The sequence below is a fragment of the Petromyzon marinus genome, chromosome 74 (assembly GCF_048934315.1).
Source record: "Petromyzon marinus isolate PM22_M1 ecotype Great Lakes invasive population chromosome 74, UKy_Petmar_22M1.pri1.0, whole genome shotgun sequence".
Classification (NCBI taxonomy): Eukaryota; Metazoa; Chordata; class Hyperoartia; order Petromyzontiformes; family Petromyzontidae; genus Petromyzon; species Petromyzon marinus.
This window is the reverse complement of record NC_133740.1, coordinates 1,682,744-1,702,129: the sequence shown is the minus strand read 5'-3', so window position 1 is coordinate 1,702,129 and position 19,386 is coordinate 1,682,744. Positions and strand designations below refer to the sequence as shown.

The following is a 19,386-nucleotide window of genomic DNA, read 5'->3' as shown; positions in this document are numbered from 1 at the left end:
GGAAAAAATTCCAACTGGCATGGTGCCTAGAAGCCCACGTAAGAACGCACGAGGAGACCCGTGATCAATGGTGCGGCATATGTGGACGAAGCTTTGATCAGCTAGGAAAATTAAAAAAGGCATTTGAAGACCCATGAAAAGGATTACATGATAAAGGGTGCACTAGGCATGGTGAATAACGGCAGTTTTGCCAATGCGGTGTTGAATCCACCGTCGCCCTATGAGATGTGCTCAGTCTGCGGATTTTTAAGTCCTATTGAAATCCTGACAACTCATGAAAGTCTTCACGCACAGTTCTTGTACAGACCGAAGCCTGAACATGATTACGCTTCGACAAAAGATAGCGGCGTTAAGATAAATGACATGAAATCCAATTTTCCTGAATGCTTTGTGGGTGTGTGAAAATTGATGAAAAATAATTAAAATTAAATGAAATTCGAAATTTGCATAATTAATCCGAAATTATGCTAATTCGTGTAATTATGCGTGTAACTATGCTAATTAGAGAGGTAATCGTATTAATTTATACGAGTGGGTGTGGTTGTGTTAATGATAGCCTTCATGATAATCAGGCCCCGCCTCGTTGACGAGGTGGGGTTATCAATCAGGATAAAGCAATCAATCGTGTGCAGTTACGCTAGTGTCAATTCGGCCTCGTTGTCTAACTTCGTATTATTGATCAGCATAATACAACTATTCTCGCTTTAACACTCCCCGAGTGTTCATATTTTAGATCCCATGTTCATATCGTTCGCTTTAGTTTAATGAGTGTGTATTGGTGTGTTTATAGTTTAGGTTCCCGAGTTCCTATCTCGTCGCAGGATACAGATCTTATGCAAAAATTTCAGGAAAGAATCACACGACCACTTCTGTATTAATCAATTTATTTTCTAATTAAACCTTAACTATAATATGTATGTGAACTCTCAATCTCGGAACTTCAACACGGTATCCACACGGTATCAAGACAGTATCATCAACGACTGTACGATTTCACTTTGATAACACATGGACCCCGCATAAAGCGATTGCTGTTAGTGAGAGAGAGAGAGAGTCAGGACATGCAAATGCTATGCTACACAAAAGCTTATACATTATATGAACGATCATTATGCTTGAAATGGTCAGCACATTATCACAGGCGATTGATTACCATGCAACGGTATTCATATAAAAAGACAATTAAACAGTTATTATTTCCAAAAGCATAAATGTAACAGATCCACCGGACAGACTATAAGATTACCGAAATGGCTTAGTGTGAGGGTATGCGGCGGAACGTGTTATCTCACGGGAGATTAATTAATTAATTAGTGAATAAGATAGTATGATCAGAAAATCGGTTTAGCACGATTCCTCCCCGGGAGCATAGCTCCGTGGCGAAGGTGCCAAGGGTTAATTCGTATTGATGGATCGGTTGGTAACTTATGCGATTAGAAGTACAGTCCAAAACAAAATATTAAAGAGGGAAATTATGAATATACTTATAAATGACGGACTGTTATCACACGATCTATGCTTCCACAGCCAGATGGTTCACAGACTTGAATGTTCGCTTCTGGTTAAGGACCCGTGTAGGTTTGAGTGATATGAATTGTTTTGAATAGTCAGTGTTTGGAATTAATTATTTGCGTTGCCATACGCTGAAGTTGGCATCGCTTGTAGGAGAAGTAGCCTCGCTCCCTTTAGAGCGGTGAGGTGTGTGGGAGTGCATCATACGTATCGCCGCCCTCCTCCATGCAGCAGCCAGCCTCTGTCCACAGGGGAGAGTTGCTTGATCGCTCTCAGTTCTGCTCAGTGGACACCTCTCTCCACTGCTGGATGAGTTGCGCGATCACGCTCGTGCTGGTTCGCTGACAGCAGTTTCTCTCCACTGTTGGATGAGCTGCATCGGCACGCTCCCTCTCTCTGGGTGGAGAACTCGAACGTGCTCGTTGCTGGTTTGCTGAAAGCAGGTTTTTCTCCACTGCTGGATGACTCAAGTCGCACGTGCTCTTGCTCTGGTTTGCAGAAGCTCTTGCTTGGTGCGTCGGTCGCTCTGCAGCTGGACTCAATGTAGAATAATCTTTCAGCAATACTCTGTCTTTCAGCTCTTGGAAATCACACTAGGTGACGCCTCACTACCCTGCGAGTCTTGCCAACGTCAGTGGGTAGCGACGGGGCCACTTTGGCTTCTGCTCGCAGCTCCCTGCTCTGCAGCTCGCTGGCTGGCGACCTGTTGCTCTCGTTCCCGATTTGAACTGCTCCTGAGCCGACCCACTGGTCGAACTCCCCGCGTTCCGACCCCTCCGAGTCGAACTTCCCGAGTTCCGACCCCCCTGGTCAAACTCCCCGAGTTCCGACCCCCCCTGGTCGAACTCCCTCGAGTTGAACTCCTCCGAGTCGAACTGTCTCCCGAGAGTCGACCCCCCGGTCGAACTCTGGTGAGCCGACCCCCTCCGGTCGAACTCTGGTCAGCCGACCCCCTCCTGTCGAACTGTTCCGAGTTGCTCCTCCGAGTCGAACTGTCTCCCGAGAGTCGACCCCCCGGTCGAACTCTGGTGAGCCGACCCCCCCCGGGTCGAACTCTTCCGAGTTGCTCCTCCGAGTCGAACTGTCTCCCGAGAGTCGACCCCCCGGTCGAACTCTGGTGAGCCGACCCCCCCCCCCCCCCCGGTCGAACTGAGGTTTCAATGCTCAGGATCCTCTTTTTATGCCCAAAAATCCATTCACTCGGATCCTGCCCACAAGGCGGGGTTTCTTTCGATTTTTGCTGTGTCAGGATTTGTCCGTATTTATCTGCGTCCGTGTGTGTCCGTACATGTGTCAGTGTGTGTCATTGTGTGCATCACCCACGGTATATTCCGTTGTCATACTCCTACCATAAAACCCACAAGTAAAACAATCAAATGTTATAAATTGTCTCGAAGGCGCCTCTCTGTCTGGGTGCACAACCTGGAGGGAGGGGTGATATTCCCTCCGACTTTCACCGACGCACAAAGAAATGGTTAAAAAGTTTTAAGTTAACATTTCATTTCATCAGAGTTCCACAGTTATGATTCTGTATTAATCCAAGGTCTGGGTCAGCTTCCCGTTGTGGTCTTTGACTCGTGTTTCCCCAAGCGTATACACACTCCTATCCCGCGCTGCGGGGATACAAAGACGGCCGGGATCTCCCTTTCTCTCCGACCCTGGGTTTAACATCGCCCTTTCCTTACGTTGCAGTTTTGCTGTGCGCTTGCATTTCTTTTCCTCTCTACTCTTACTTTAACCCAGCTTATTATTTGCGTATGGGTGGATTAGAGCATTCATGTTGACTTAGGAAAACCTGATTGTTAGGCTTCGGGTCAAGTCGTATAGAAATTATTAAAATATGTAAATACGTTTCATATTAAATTAATAGACGGGTGATGGTTACATTGACGTAGCTTGTGGCAGGGTTCAATTGAAGTGGATGTGAAGATCAATAACTTTAGCCTACCCTGTCATTAAATAGTAATGCAGAACCAATTAGTTTTTTTTTACTTAACTAGATCTAGGCTAACGCAACCTCCCAGTGACCCTGGCTTTGTGTTTACATCAGCCCCTTGTAATCCGCTGCGCTCTGCTCTCTATCTGCTCCCTCTGACCCTGGGAGGGCTCTGAACGTCAAAATCGTGTTAGTGGGTCAAGGTAAATATGACCTCCACATGCCATGCTGAGGCCTGGTTTGGTGTTTTTATTAATTATTAAAATTAAAAGAAACAATAGAAATATGTATCTATATGTATTGAAAAATTACTTGTTAATATTAAGATGGAAAGGGGGGCATATACAACAGTTAGTAGAATAATACATAGTGTAAATGGACTCGTCCGTCTGAACAAAGCTCGTCGCTCTCCGTGGTATTAATCCCTCACACCAACATCATGCTAATCCCCCAGTTACATGCTAATGTATATGTAAACTCCTCTCCCCCCTCCTCCGGTCCGAGCTCGTCACTCTCCGTGGTGCTCATCCCTCACACCAACATCATGCTAATCCCCCAGTTACATGCTAATGTATATGTAAAAATCCTTTGTCAAGGCGCTCTGTTCCTCCCACACAGCTTAAAAGACGCTTCCAAGCTTGGCAGGGTTCACTCAAGTGCTGTCTTCCGGACAGTCCTGTTTCTTCACCTGAGGAAGGCTACTTGTGTTGTGGTCGAAACGTCGTGAGAATTTTATTCTGTTATTATTATTTTTATTATTATTATTTTATCTCCATTCTACGTGACTTTACCGAAAGAACCCAGAAGATGAATCCCTGCAGTCACGAAAGCTTTAAATATAAATTTGAGCTCTAGCACTGGCTAGCGGGATGAGGGTAGACTGGTGAAACTTGCTGATGACTGGTCCAAGTGAGGCAGACTTGCACAGCTCTTCACTGGCTGCTGACACAGTCAGAATCAGAATATTAATTTATCCTGGAGGAATCCAATGATCTATAAAGCTCTTCACAGATGTCCAAATGTCCAAAGTGATGTGCCCGCACAGCATTCAACCTTTTACTCTTAAATCACTGTGCATTCTTTCTGGAGATATTTTTTTCATTTTTTTTTGCAAAAATAGGGCAGAAGGGGCCCTGCACGGTTGACTTCATTATGAAGGAATTAGTTTCCCAGATTATTTGTTGACAAGAGGTATCACTGTGTATCAATTGTAGTATTTTAAAAAACTGTTTAAACCGATTACATTGTTGTATGTCTCAAGGTGGCTGCTTTTTTTATTTCCACAGATATCCAGACTACTCCTTCTACCCCTCGGTCTGCTGCTGTTGTTCCTTGTCAGGGCACTCAATGCCTTTCATTTGATGTTGGCATTGGCATTTGAATCCTTATTGGAGTTGTTGTTGGCATTTTCATGACTCGGTGCATAAAACGTCTTCTGAGATGGTATAAAAACCGATGCAAGTAAGTAAATATATTTAGCCTATTTGCAATTGTTCACTTTGGATTTTGCATTTAAATGGAAAAACACAACTGTTATACTGAGATATGTATTTTTATGTTCAGGTCATCTCCTGCTGTGGAATCTACTCCCCCAGGTTCCCAGGATGTGAATGCTAGTTATCACCAGGTACAAATGTCAAAGTGTTAACTCCTAGGTCAAATCAAAATACCTTTTTATCCATGCCCATCAGTTAATCCTGACCCTCTCATGATACTAGTGGCTATCTGATCCCTTTTTTCGATGGGTGATCGAGGAAATGCAATAACCCCATGTTGGCCACAATACATTGGCTGCATTCCGATTATGACAAGTAGCAAACCTACAGTGAAAGCTAATTATAGATGAGCGACCTCACCCTTGATCGGGCTCATCAGCATGACCTTTCCTGCATAGCTATACAGGAGAGATGGGTGCTTATTTATCAATGTGTATGCTGGCTCTTTTGGGCTTATTAGTTCCTGTGAACTTTCCCGTAAAGATTTATGGTCTCAACATTTGTAGCATTGGTATGTTTGTCTTGTTAGTGTGTGTGACTTAAAAATAAGCAAGAGATCAATTTACATTGCTATGTACCAATCGGTATTTTGTAGGCTGTCATTTTAGCTTAAAGGCAATTTTTGAACTTGCTGATGTGGCCACAAGTGGCAACTGGTACTAACATTCACTTTCTACTTTGTTTCTGAGAATATTTTTTGTTTTATGGGGATGCATGACCCCGGCAGTACCTGTGTGTAATACCTGTTATGACTTCTATCTTTTACCCATAATATGACACATTTCTACTTATGCGCTCTAACCCAAAAAACCTCTTATGGATAATATTGGTCGTGTAAAGCCTATGTGTTAATTTTTTTATTTTTTCGTCTGCAATCACAACCGCTAAATCTTTAGAACACTTTAACACTGAGGATGTGATTTTAACTTGTTTCTTATTAGTTGGCTGCAACGGACCAAAATAACATCAACATGGGGAAAATGTACGTACTTTGCATTTATTGTAGTTTACAATATTTCCACTGCCATTATAAACAAGGTGAATATTTTTCTCCATGTTTCATTTTTGTAACTATTGGACCAGATGGTGTCAGTAAATACAAGTGATAGCAAGGAACTCGCATAAAAAGGCAGATTTAGCCACTTCACAGAGCTTCATATAGGGAAACAATACACCGCATTCCCATATTTATTTAATAGCGGACTGACCTATGTTTGGGAACTGGAAAAGTGGGTCAAGTCGGGGTTCCCACGGCAGTGGGGCACGAGGTCAAGAAAGCTGTGATCGGGCCACTCGACCTGCTTTAGCTAGGATGGAAACAGTGGTGACTTCATAGTAAACATTTTCAAAACATTGAGACAACCCAAACATAAGTTCTTTATATTTTTTTTTATGGATTGTTGCCTTCCAGCCATGCAGGGGATGGCAGGGAAGGGGTTTAATCCAAGTCAATCTTGGGATAAGAACCAAGCCAATCAATTCCAGGAACAGCGCAGCTTGCGTCTCGTTTGTAATCGCAGAGACGTAGCATCAGTTTGCTTTTAGGACAGCAGTGAGGAACTTACGGCCTGTGGGCAACATATTGACCACAAATTAATTTTATATGGCTACCAGCCACATGACGCTGACCACTTCAAAACTACCCACAAATCATACTTATCCATAACGGCAAGCATCTTAGCCTCACTTATCCGGTGCTACAGGGGAATATTTTTGACCGGGAAACACTTTCTAATTCTAGCACACTCAATCAGTGCAGTCTTTGTTATGCTTGGTCAGCGTGCACTTTGTTTTCCCTGTTATTTTATATAGCTAAGGTGTGTGCTGATGTGTAGCCTGCCAAAGTTATTTGAGAGCTCTTAATTGGTGTTTCATAAAGAAAAGGTTCAATATGAAATCCAAATGTAGACCTTCAGGGTCGATATCAAGGCTTTTAATCTGTTTCTGGTCTATAACCAATTGCCTTGGATGCATCTGATCTCAGAAGCGAAGTAGTGTTGTTGAGTCTGGTGGATAGCGCTTGAAAGAGCACCCACCACAGCAGGTTCTTTAGAAGAAGCTGGAGTGCTGCGTGATTTGCAGCAGAGGGCAGTGCAGCAACATCCATTTCCACGCTCCCACATCTATATACTGGAAGCCTTCACTAACCTGCACCGACTAGCCTGGTGAAGTATGGTCAATTAACTCACACGACCCCCACTTTGTGTGGAGGTCCTCATCCAGCAGAAAATGTTGGAAAGGGTTACAAATCTATATTAATATTTTGTTGTATCCATGTTTATTACATGATAGTGCGTGCCCCATTCATGTTTAAACTGCATACTTTGGTAAACATGCAAATAAATGTGTTTCATCGCACATTTAATTCCATTGAGCAATGGCCATTTCACATCGGTAATTAAAAACTGTCCCGAATGTACCTTATTTAATACATACAGTACCTCATGGCTTTCAGTGTGAACCGTTACAGGAAGAGCGCTTATGAAATGGATGAGAATTGTGATGAAATTCAGTCTTCAGCTACGTGCCAGAGCAACGATTAGACCAATTTAATGAATGGCTGCAACTCTTTAAGGTAAGTTTATATCACTCCACGGGTCTCTTCTGACATAACTGTGGTGTTTATGAGCAGGGTGGTGTGTAAAGTTTTCGCATTTGGCTCATCCATTTCTCTGCATAAGCAACCACCCTGCTGTGGAAGGAGTCATATTTCATTCCCAATTGTGATGTTCACCTTTTATCCATACTTACATGTATTAAGCCATCCACAGTTTCTGAATGAATGTATTTCTGTGGTTAATGACCAGCAAGGGTGCTTTCTGTGGTGCATTGTGCATTTCTAGGCTGCTTGTCATCCTATTACACTGCCTTGTGTTGGCTGTAGGGAATGTCTCGGATGTGACAACTACAACAGTATTTATTGTATTTGATGTCTCATCCTAGAGCCACAAACATGTTTACCGATACTATGTTATTCTGTATATTTTCGGTTTGGTTATTTATCAGAATTCATTTTTAAAAAATGCATTGGAAGTGTTTTGTATTAAAATATATATGATTTAACTTTAATGTCTATTAACCTATGTATTCACTTTGGATGTTTAAGTATGTCTTACTGATCTAATACAAACGGGACACGTTTTGACACATCTCAGATAATAAAGTTCAATGTCAAAGTAGTTTCCCACTCAAAAATGGGGTGGAGTTTCTATGCTACAATACGATTTTGCGTCTGAATGCATCTCAAGATGTTGTTTTATTTCCTTGTATCTTCAAGCTCGTGCTAAACACTCTGCATTTATAGCGGGCCCATGCGATTCCAATGGAGGTTGACTTGTCTCTTCCCACAAGGTCGTAAAAAATTGTTCTCAAACCCCGAGGGATAAATTGCTGAGTCAGCTTTCAGTTTAATTCTGAACACACAGAATTATAACAGACAGCCATGCGCTCTAACCACTGGACCACCCTGCCAAATTAATATATTATTAGTTAAATTGATACACTCACTGAAATAATATTTTAACTTTATTGAATTTTCCACTATTTAAGATTAAACAAAATTAAATAATAGTTGCATCACTAATTTCATCCTTGGCAAACCACACACTTGCTGCACACATATTTTTGTGCGGTTGATGTTTATTAATGGTCATTCTTACGACTTAGTTGTTTATTTTACTTTCACCTTAACAATGGGTAGGAGTAACTCGGATCCATGAACGTAAAATGCTGATACCTAAATTACCGACTCTTTTCTGTGTGCAACTATGGCTATTGAACTCCAAACCATGGACCGGGTAACTTCGCACTCCCCCAAATATGAATTCGCCATTTCTCAAACAAAGCAATTAAATGGCAAAATCACATAACTTCTGATTCTCTGCATTGTTGATGTTTGTAAACCATAGGAAATAATATGGATAAACTTGATTATACTACACTATTCTGGTCAATACAGGTTGGGGGAGCATACACTTTGGAGTATAAGTATTTAATTTAATTAATTGGATTAATTAATCAATTCCATCATTGTGGGTATTTTCTTTCGGGAGGAAATTAAAAAGTTGGAATTGCAAACTATTCTTAAAGTAATCATGATTGTTTTTTTTTACAGTCCATCTTATCACTGTGAACGGTTGAATCGGGTTTCTAATTCTCCTATAAACTGAGGTGAGTAAATCCTCCATAAATGATTGCAATTAAATGCTTATTTATGTAAATACATGTTTTTAAATGAATGTGTAATAAAAAGAAAACAAATCGGTGGCAGAATAGCTTCGTGGTTGGCAAGTTTACCACTCCACAAGCTTTAAGTGAATTGTTAAATGCTGCCAGCCTCCAGGAATGCGTGAGTTATTACCAAACCATGGATTGTGTAGTAACATAGACAAGAACCCTGATATCGCTTGCTAGCAAGAGCATACTTTCAACATGGTTTTATACAATCATAATGTATTGTATTTCGAAATAGCTATTATATAATGCTGAAAAATATACGTTTTTTGTGACTGAATACTAGTCAATAATTAAATTAACTGTCAGGATTTGTGGTCACAATATAATTCAATAACCATTATTTTTTACTTTTGTGCAGGAAGATTTGGCTACACCTGCTTCTTACATAGTGCGGGTCATCACCAAGATCATTTCTTTGTCAGTGGGCAAACGTACAAAATCAGCAGGGGATCAAATACTTTTTTCCCTCACTTTTTTCCCTTTCTCGTTCAGCACACCGGTTGTGTGTTGGAGAGTAAACCCACACCATTAAAAAGTCGAGTACGACGTTTCGACAGTAATTACAACCATCCTTATCAGGTGACAGCCAGAATTGGCTGTGTTTTGTAAATAACATCGCATCAGTTCATCTTATATGATAAGTCATCTCGCCAGGTATCAGAGCACCCATCCCACAACAGGCAGATAGATCATATGCTAGTCGGAAGTTGACTCAACCCATCGTCCATTCTGGGGTAAGACAAGTAAGGAGCACTTGGATAAGAATGAGTATCAGTGGCCCTTTGGAGAGACTGTATGGTCCCACAACAGCAAAGCCGCTCCGTCGGAGCCGTTCCTGCAACGCCACCACGGGAGAGCGTCCGGGCCGACGCTGCTTCTCCCTCACCACCCCCCAAATGAGCACACACAACACACACACCCCCACGTAGGACCTCGTGGGGAAGTCACCTGGCCTCCAGGTTTTCACCCAGGGGCCCTCTTCGTAGGGACATCCCCCACGGTTTCCTGGGGCCAGGGAATTGGACGACTTCCCCCAGGTTGAATTACACCGCGGAGCCATGAATTGACGTGCAATTGCATGGTCACGACGAGGCTACTCAGTCACCGCGGTTAGGTCCACACGAGCACAAGGGGAAGCATCCGTTTGGCCGGAAAAGTATGTTTGCACGCCGTGGCCAATGGCAACGGGGTATCGTGGGTTAGCCGGGCAGACCTTTAATGTAGAGAAGGATACGCCTCACCAAAGAGAAGCAGTTCCAGCCATCACATTAGGGGGCGAGTTAATTAAATGTTTGATGAAATATAACAGGCTAATTTGAAGTTGATAATTTTGTATGGCCTGCGAATGATGTTATAAATATACAAATGGCCCTTGGCAGATAAAAGGTAACCCACCCCTGCCTTAGGTGAACGCAAACAGTGAGTGTGCAGTGAGTTGGAACCTTGCCTCATATAAATTAGCTCGAGTAGGATTTGCAGTTCCATTTATAAGGTGCTTGCCTCAGAAACTCGCATCTTCCATCTCATCTCAATCATTCCAATACTTAACTTTATTTTTAGCCCAGGGGAGCCCCTGATGGCAGCTGTCCCCATATGGCACAAGGTGAACACAGCCCCAGGCTGCAAGTAGGTAGTAGTTTGCCAGTTTCCCGAAATGTTTCTATGGGTTTTATCAATTGGGTAATCTGCAAATATTTGTATTTATTTGAACCATGACCTTCATGCACGTGGCCTACTCTTTTTCCTAATCGCGTCACGGGATTTGTCACATCCACTGTGGAGCATACGGCATATATTTTCTGGTAATACACCCACGGCATTAACCAGGGTGGCCACGGGGATGAATCGTGAACCTTGCCAACGAGCGGCAATGCCACCGCCAACAACAACTTCTGTTGCTTCCACCGTTGCTGATCGGGGTGTGGATCATTCGTTGTATTTACTGTGCAGGTGTCCCAGTGCAGGAGCTGCAACAGGAAGTACCAGCCAGTGCCACGGGACAGGGAGTGGGGGAGTGGAGCGCTCTTCAACTGCACAACCTGCGATAACACCTTCAGGTTGACGGCGTTAAAAGGGACAGCTTGTATGTGTGTATTGATGCATTGATTCGCAAAGCTTACGCGAGTTGTGCGCGTGTGCGCATGAGATCCGGTGTTTTATAAATAAAAAATGTATATCGTAATACGAGAGGAGCAAACCATTTAAAAGGATATCGCCACTCAAATACATTTGCATAGTGATGTAGAGTATAAAGTGGGGGCTGTGAAAGCAAACTGAGAGCAAATCCTCTGGAACCACAAAAGCCGTGTTGAGGACAGATAGTGGCAGCAGGCAAGGAATGAAACGCATCTCAGAGACCGTCCACTGCGGAGATGGAGCGACGACATCGGCTCGCGCACAGGTGCTCGTGTTCGGTGGATTATTAAATTGTTTGGGGGAGGCCTTCATCCGGCAGTGGATTGAACATTGCTGCTGATGATGAGAACGAAAATAATTGAAAATAATTAGCGCAATGTATTTTGTATACGATTACGAAAGTAGTAAATATAGAGCATTATCAAAATAAACAACAGATTAATAATGAAGACGTATCAAATAAACCTTCTGAAGTGATCACAAGCATGGAACAAATCGATGGGGTCGTCAAGACCTTCCCCAAGCATGGCACGTCTTATGATGCCCTGGGCGCTCATGGTTCAGAAGGCCTTACCAACTATATATTGTTTTAAACTGCTCCTAATTTGTCCTGCTGTCGTGTTTTTGTATTATTTGTAGTTGTAACGTTCTGATCCGCCCCTAACTGGACATCTGTGAAAAAGAGCTTCATAGCTCATGGGATTCCTCCAGTATAAATCAATATTCTGCTTGTTTGTGAGCAGCGGCTGGGGACAGATGGGCGTGCCCACATCGCCGTGCCACCGGTGCCAGGCGGCGTGTGGCCCACGCGCGTGCAGCGCCCCGACACGCACAGCGCTGCGCGCCCTTCCGGGCAGCAGCTCAGCTGCATGGCCGAGGACTGCTACAACCCCCAGGGTGAGCGCAGCTGGAGGGCCACAGCGCCACTCCGCCGACTCTCGCGATCGCCAGCCACGAGCATTAATAAGCGACGATCCAATTCTGTCTCGCAGACCCGCAGGAGTTTTGCGGTGGGGAGTGGGAGGGGGGTGATGTTGCTGTGCATTTCTCCCAATGAGTGGCTTTTGCAGACAATTTGCACAATTTGGACCGTGACGCCGACATTCCCTCCCATCGTCTCTTTCCCAAGATCTTGTAACCTCGCTCAATGCAAGAAATATATTGTGTTTTTTTCAACTTCAGGAGTGCTGTTTGTTGATGGCCGATGGGCATTTTGGGCCTGTGCTAAGCAACTGTGATATAAAAAAAGATTTGGGCAAGGCAGAATATTGTTCCGGGGGTAGTTACCGACAGCATCCCGATGAAGAAATTAACACTGCAGTAAAGCGCGTGAGTGAATCGACAATTCTCTGATCCGTTCTCTATACCGCTATCGTTTTATCAGCATAATATAAACACAAACCTCACTTTAAGACATCATGACATGCATAAATAACCAACCCAATAAGTTTTGTTGCTGTAATTGTTTGGGTGGAGCAGTACAGTAGCATTTAACACGTACCACTGATGAAAACCCCGTGACCCTAAGTTTGATTCTCAACCAAGACTAACGTGAGCGACACTTGAACCAATCCTATTTAGTTTGTTGTCCTACCCCCGCACCCCCGATTAGCACGTTCTCTACGTACGGCGTGAAAGAAGTTCAACATACATATTCATTGGGTAACAATGATTACGATGACAAGTCTCGGCAGATGGTTGACGTTGGATGACGATCACGAGAGACGGAGATTGGCTGCCTCATCATGGGGGTGGTGAGGACGGATAGGAATTGGCTGACGACGATGGTGGTGAGCATCTTTGTAACGATGGCAGTGGTGAGGATAGTAGTAGAGACGTACGTACGTTGAACTTCTTTAGCACCGTACGTGGCCAACCGTAGACGACTGCGATACGCTGGTGGTAGTGTGGTGAGAGTCTCAGGTCGGTGTGCTTTGTGCACCGTGAGCACGCGTGGCAGGGCCCCCGGGTCCCCGGGACGCACAGTGTGCACGTGCGCACCCTGCACGTGACGAGGCGCGTCACGTGCTATGTGCACGCGCGCACCCTGCACGTGACGAGGCGCGTCACGTGCTGTGTGCACGCGCGCACCCTGCACGTGACGAGGCGCGTCACGTGCTGTGTGCACGCGCGCACCCTGCACGTGACGAGGCGGCGCGTCATGTGTTGCACGCGAGCGAGCCGCACGTCAGCAGCGCCTCCACGGTGGCCACGTGCATCAGCTAGGGCAGCCTCGTGGAGCACGAGGACGTCCTCATCGAGCAGGACCTCTTGGAGGAGGACGAGAATCGGCGCCACTGAGCGTGCCGCGAGCGAGGTTCCAACGCGAGTAACGCGCGAGCCTCCTCCGCGCCTTTGCGTTGGGTCGTGTTTTTAAATCGAGCTGTGAAAGTGCCTTGTTTTCTTCAGCTTTTAAAAAATAGCACTTGCCTACAGTTGATTTGCGTTTAACCGAAGCACAATATTTACACTGCGTTTCTAAAGCCAACGATGACCCCTTGTTTATCGAAGATGTGGGTGGATGAACGGCGCGGTGGTTTTCGTGCATTGCACTGTGAACCCAGCGAAGCAAGTTCGATCCCCGGCCACCGCTAAAAAGCAGTGCGGAGTGGTATCTGAACTGGTCCTGGATGCCCCCTTTGTTAAACAGCACTGACAAGCTGAGTGAAGTATGGTCAAACATCCCTCGTGAACAGCACTGCTTGAGGATATTTGACCATTTCTTTTTTGGCCCAAATTTTTATTCATGAAAAATATTTTATTCCACATCCTCCCTCGCATCATACATTGCAATATTTTGACACTCCGGGCAGCAGTTCCAAGGGGCATCTAAGGTATCGGGCATACCGGACTTATCAGGGCAGGCGGGAGGTTTTTTCCTCCTTTTTAAAGTGCTCTTGTAATTCATATTCTTAGCTATTTCGGTAAAGTCACGTTGAAGGGAAACAATAAAATAATAAAATATATATAACAGTAAAAAATTCTCACGACGTTTCGACCATAACACAAACGGTCGTCATCAGGTGTGTCGGTTTGCATATTTTTTTTATTTTTAAACGGTGTATTTATTTATTTATAAAAACGTCAGCGCCACGCGCAGCGATTTGGCAGTTTATTTAGAAGGACTAGTCCATCTATGTTCTGAAAAGAGGAGCGGGGAGACGATAAATCATAAACAATTTCAGGTCTTAATTGATTGTTCACGCTTACAGTGGCTTTCAGACAGCATACATTAATTTTCGTCTCCCCCCTCCTCTTTTCAGAACATAGATGGACTCGTCCTTCTAAATAAACTGCCAAATCGCTGCGCGTGGCGCTAACGTTTTTTTAAATAAATAAATACACCGTTTAAAAATAAATAAATTCATGCAAACCGACACACCTGATGATGACCGTTTGTGTTATGGTCGAAACGTGAGAATTTTTTTTATTGTTTTATATATTTTATTATTTTATTGTTTCCCTTCAACGTGACTTTACCGAAAGAGCTAAGAATATGAATTACTGCAGTCACGAAAGCTTTAAATCAAAATTTGCTCTTGTAATTGTTTTGATTTTAACCGTGTTTTTGACTTTTTGTGTTTATTCACATAAACAGTGATGCGCACGAGGTGAAAAATGTAACGAAAAAAAGTATTTACAGTCGGCATGTGAGACGTGATAACAATGGCTCTTTCATGCATCATGCTATCGTGCTGTGTAGTCAGAGGGAAATTCAGTAGGTACCTTGAAACACGCCGTAATTGTTTCTGAGGTGGGGTGGTTTATTTGAAATGTATCGGTTAGTGGAGGTCCACTGGCCAACTGGAGGGCATCTACTCTATAAGTGGCTAATCTGTATGCTTGGCTGTACGTTTGTTTCTATAATCTCCACGAAATTCAATTAACAAGGAGTCATTTTAAAACTAAAGTAGCTTATATTATATTAAAACAATACAAATACTTTTTACCTGATCATCAATCTTCTAATTTGGCGTTTCGGGCCCCTCGGACTGCTTAGCTGCTCTATCATTTACAATAGCTTGGCATGTGATGTCAAGCTCCTGTAAATTCGTACAATAGATAGGGTTATAGAGGGCGGGGTGGCACAGAGAGCTTTTGAAACTCAATGGCTTCTCTTTAGTCTCCAATAAAACCACCTCCATAACAAGGATCAACAACTTATATACAGCACAGCATATCTCAATGTAAAATCAAATACACTTGTATGTACGTGTAGCGCAGGGACGTGCGGTCAGGGGAGGCACAGCCTCACCTGTCATACTCCAATGAGAATAGCTGTTACAAAAAAAAAGAATAATCAATTAAAAATTTACATTTTCCCACTGATCTGTGTTATAAATGTCATTTCTGTACTATTCCAAACATTTTTATAGTCAAAGTCGCCAAATTTGCGGAGCTCCGCTGCAAATACAGGAAGAGACGAGAGGTGAGGCAGCGACGCGCTCAGCCTCCCCTCTGATTGCGCAACCCCTGTTCTGTAATGCTGCGTGTTTTCATAAGGCGAATTGGATATAATTCTATGAATGTATTAGGGAACACATTTTTATAACGCGCATACGAATTGGTTATAAAGCAATCGAGTGAACAGAACTACGTTGCGCGAGTAGGAACAAGCAGTTGTAAGGCGACCTCGGTGTAGCATCACACAAGGTGGGATGCTGCTGGATGCTCTTGATGCTACCCACACGCCTCAGTCTTTGTTCAGGCTGCGTACGCACATCACGTGTTATCGCAGACATTGCTTTACCCTATATTATGCAGGGTGCTTCAACATGTTTTTAACACTTATATGGGACTATCGTTTTTAATGGAAAAAGAACGGATAATACACTGTAACATGATAAAGAAATGTATGTTAATAGCTGCAAAAAGTCACAAAGAGTCTCCACTTGCTCGCCATCATTGTCAACACATGCCTGGAATCTTCTCTAGGTGGTCTCCAGAGCCCGGAGGCTGGTATTGTTGCACATTCTCACAAGTATTAAAACAATTTAAGCACCCCGTACATTATTTATTGTAACGCGATTTTCCATAACGCGGTGTTCTTCAGGAACGCAACTACCGCGTTATAGGAGAATAGAACTGTATAATCATGCAGGGTCTTGAACTCAGGACACTAGAGGTCGACTAAATTTAAGCTCGATTTCAATTTCGAAGGAATATTTAAAAAAGCGATTCAATATAAAACTGCTACATCTTCCGTGTCGCCTCACAATGAGTTTATGGATAGGAAAGGGGTAGGGGCAAAACCATTTCTGCTCGGGGTCACCAAATAGGCCAGCACCACCACTCAAGGGTGGGGAAAACCCGATTTTTTTGCCCGACAAATCGGGTTATTGCTTTTAATGGAATTAAACCCGATTTTGCCGATTAAAACCTGGTTTTATTATCGGCGTCTCGTGCACACTTCAATCCTCCTCCTCGTCGTCATCGTCCGCCGCCGCGTCGTCTTCGTCGTCGCTCTCGCCGCTGGACTCGGTGTTGTCGTGGCCGTCGCCGGGCGTGGGGTAGTCGTAGAACGCGTTGAGGTTCGACTTAATGAAGACGAGCTTCTCGACTGTGCTGGGCGCCAGGCTGTTCCTCAACTTGGAATGTATCAATCCCATCGTCGAGAAGTTTCGCTCAGACGCAGCAGCAGCAGCGGCGGTCGACGTGGCCATGCCGCCGTGCGCACGGCGGCTGAGCCCGGGCCCCGGCCCGAACGCCGCTAATGGGTGCGTGCGACTGAAATCCCGACTTCACTTTAATAAAACCGAATAAAACCGGATTTGGGCAGGATCCAGGTGCTCCGGTTTTATATAAAAACCGATTAAAGCCCGAATGAATAAAACCGGGCCGTGCCAGCCTTGCAAACCACTGCCTGCATGTACCACGAGGAGACGTTTCAATGTCTTGCGCTCGCAGTCTCAGTCTCGCATACTAGACATGCCCCTCACCCATCGCCCACAAACACCGCCTTGTTGTGAAAGAGCCAACGCAAGAAGATCCCTGGGTTTGATCTTCCACGAAGCTCATGGTCCACCCTAACTGTATCCACTGCACAAACCACGACAGTAGATGCGGATACCTGATGCACAAGTGGAAAATTAAAAACTCCCCAGTAGTGTGTGACTGTGGTCATCCAGAACAGACCGTACAGCATATAACGACGCAACGCCCGATCCACAAATACGAAAGAGACATCTCAGTGATGATACACTCCACTGCTCTTGGCGCGGTTGTCTGGCTTGACCACCTGAATGTGAGATTGCAGTTGTTGCTCTGCGTCTACATTAGCCATGCGAAAGAAGATGAAGACCCATCGCCCAGCTTGAGGGCGGGGTGGGGGTCTAAATCAGGAATTCACTATAAAAACACATGATTTCAGTAAAACAAATCCATATGATCTCGCAAGTGCGTGTCACATAACGGCATATCAAACACAATGTGACAACGAACTCACCTGCGATATAGCAAACTCAAGGTATCCGTGTGCTACCGATTTTGTCTTTATAGTACTGTATTCGCTATTCATGGTTTCCTGCTGCAACAAAAAAATGTTACAGCAATTGTTTTTACCTTTAGCTGGATCCAAGATAATGGATGGAGTGATGATGCAGTGGTTCATGCACTGCGCCATCTGAGTTTGATTCCTGGCCATGGCTGACATCGGTGACATCTGAACAGATCCTGTACCCCCCCCCCAACCCATACCGAGCAGCATCGTAAAGTATGGTCGAACAACAAAAATGTCCGACACGGTGTGTGGAGGCCCTTGTACAGCAGTGGACTCGCAAATGAGCTGTAAGGTTTGCTTTTGTAAATGAAAGTGTGTTTTGGCATAAACTGAAAAATCTGAGTCTTGCTGCTCCAAACGAGCATGGGGTGCAATGCCATTCTGTATGCATCTCAGCAAGGTGGTCAATATTCCACATTCCTTTGGGAGGGGGAAACTCGATGTAACCACCACTTCTGCCCCGCCCACTCTCGTCCTAGGCTCTGTGTTCGATGTGTTCAATACTCACGTGGGTCTCATTCCTTTGACATTTGATGGTGCTGTTTGTTGCTGGACGCTTGGCGTCTTTGGGACTCTGCACAGATCAACTTTGAATATTTTGATTGTGTGGAATAACCTCCAATATTTGCAATTAATCAATTACACTAATATTCGATTCTGAAGATTGCAATTTAACCGCACTGTATAGCAGCACTATCAAAACAATTTTGCAATATGACCCTATTTGAATACAAAATTCCTATTAAACTGACAATAACCATAAATTAAAAACATTTCAAGTGACAGGATATTCTGTACGTTAATTTTGTGTCGGTATTATAGAACAACAAATATTATTATTTTTATATAAAGAAATGAAGCAATAATTTGGACTCACCAGGTCGAGTGTCGAGACGCGTGTTGCTTGAGGCATGCGACACAGCTTCTCAAAATCTTGCGGTGTGGCTGACATTGCACATCCCACCTTCAGCGGTCACATCCAAAGTCAGTGCGCTCACTCACGTGTACACTACATGCTTGCAAAGGGCACCATCGGTTTCGAGGCACGCGTTAAGATGTCGGGGTTTGCGGATTCTCTCTTTTTCGTGAGAAAAAAACAACTAATCACGTGACATTTCAACGAGTTGTTTCGTTTCAGCCGCGGTCACATCCATTGTTTTAGGCTGGGCATTGAAATGGGTTTCGTGCCTAGTGACACCTTTTCACGTCGAAATCAGGGAAATTGCTTGCGAAGTGTGCGTCCAGGCAGCTGAGGTGGTGAGTCTTCGCCCAAGTGGAAAGACACTTTGGAAATTGAGTGGAGCCGGCAGTTCAACTTCAACAAACTCATCTTGCACACACCATCTCTCACGGATGCTGTGATTTGATCGCTCATTTGTATATTTGTGGTTTCATTGCAACATTTGCATTCACGTCGTTTCGTTTCCCAACCACAGGCGCGTCTCGCTTAACGAGCGTTCTCCTTCACTAGAGTCTGCTATAACGCTCAATTTGTTCGCAACACAAGAACATGTTCCCGAAACAAGTGGAGGCCGATCAACCAAACGCGTCCCGTGTTGGCAAGGGCCGCT

General features: G+C 44.2%; 1 long non-coding RNA gene across 1 annotated transcript in view; it reads left to right on the top strand.

Moving 5' to 3' along the window:
- LOC142907046 (uncharacterized) overlaps positions 1-19,386 on the top strand; it is a 358,191-nt gene that overhangs the window by 237,326 nt on the left and 101,479 nt on the right. The window lies entirely within an intron of this gene.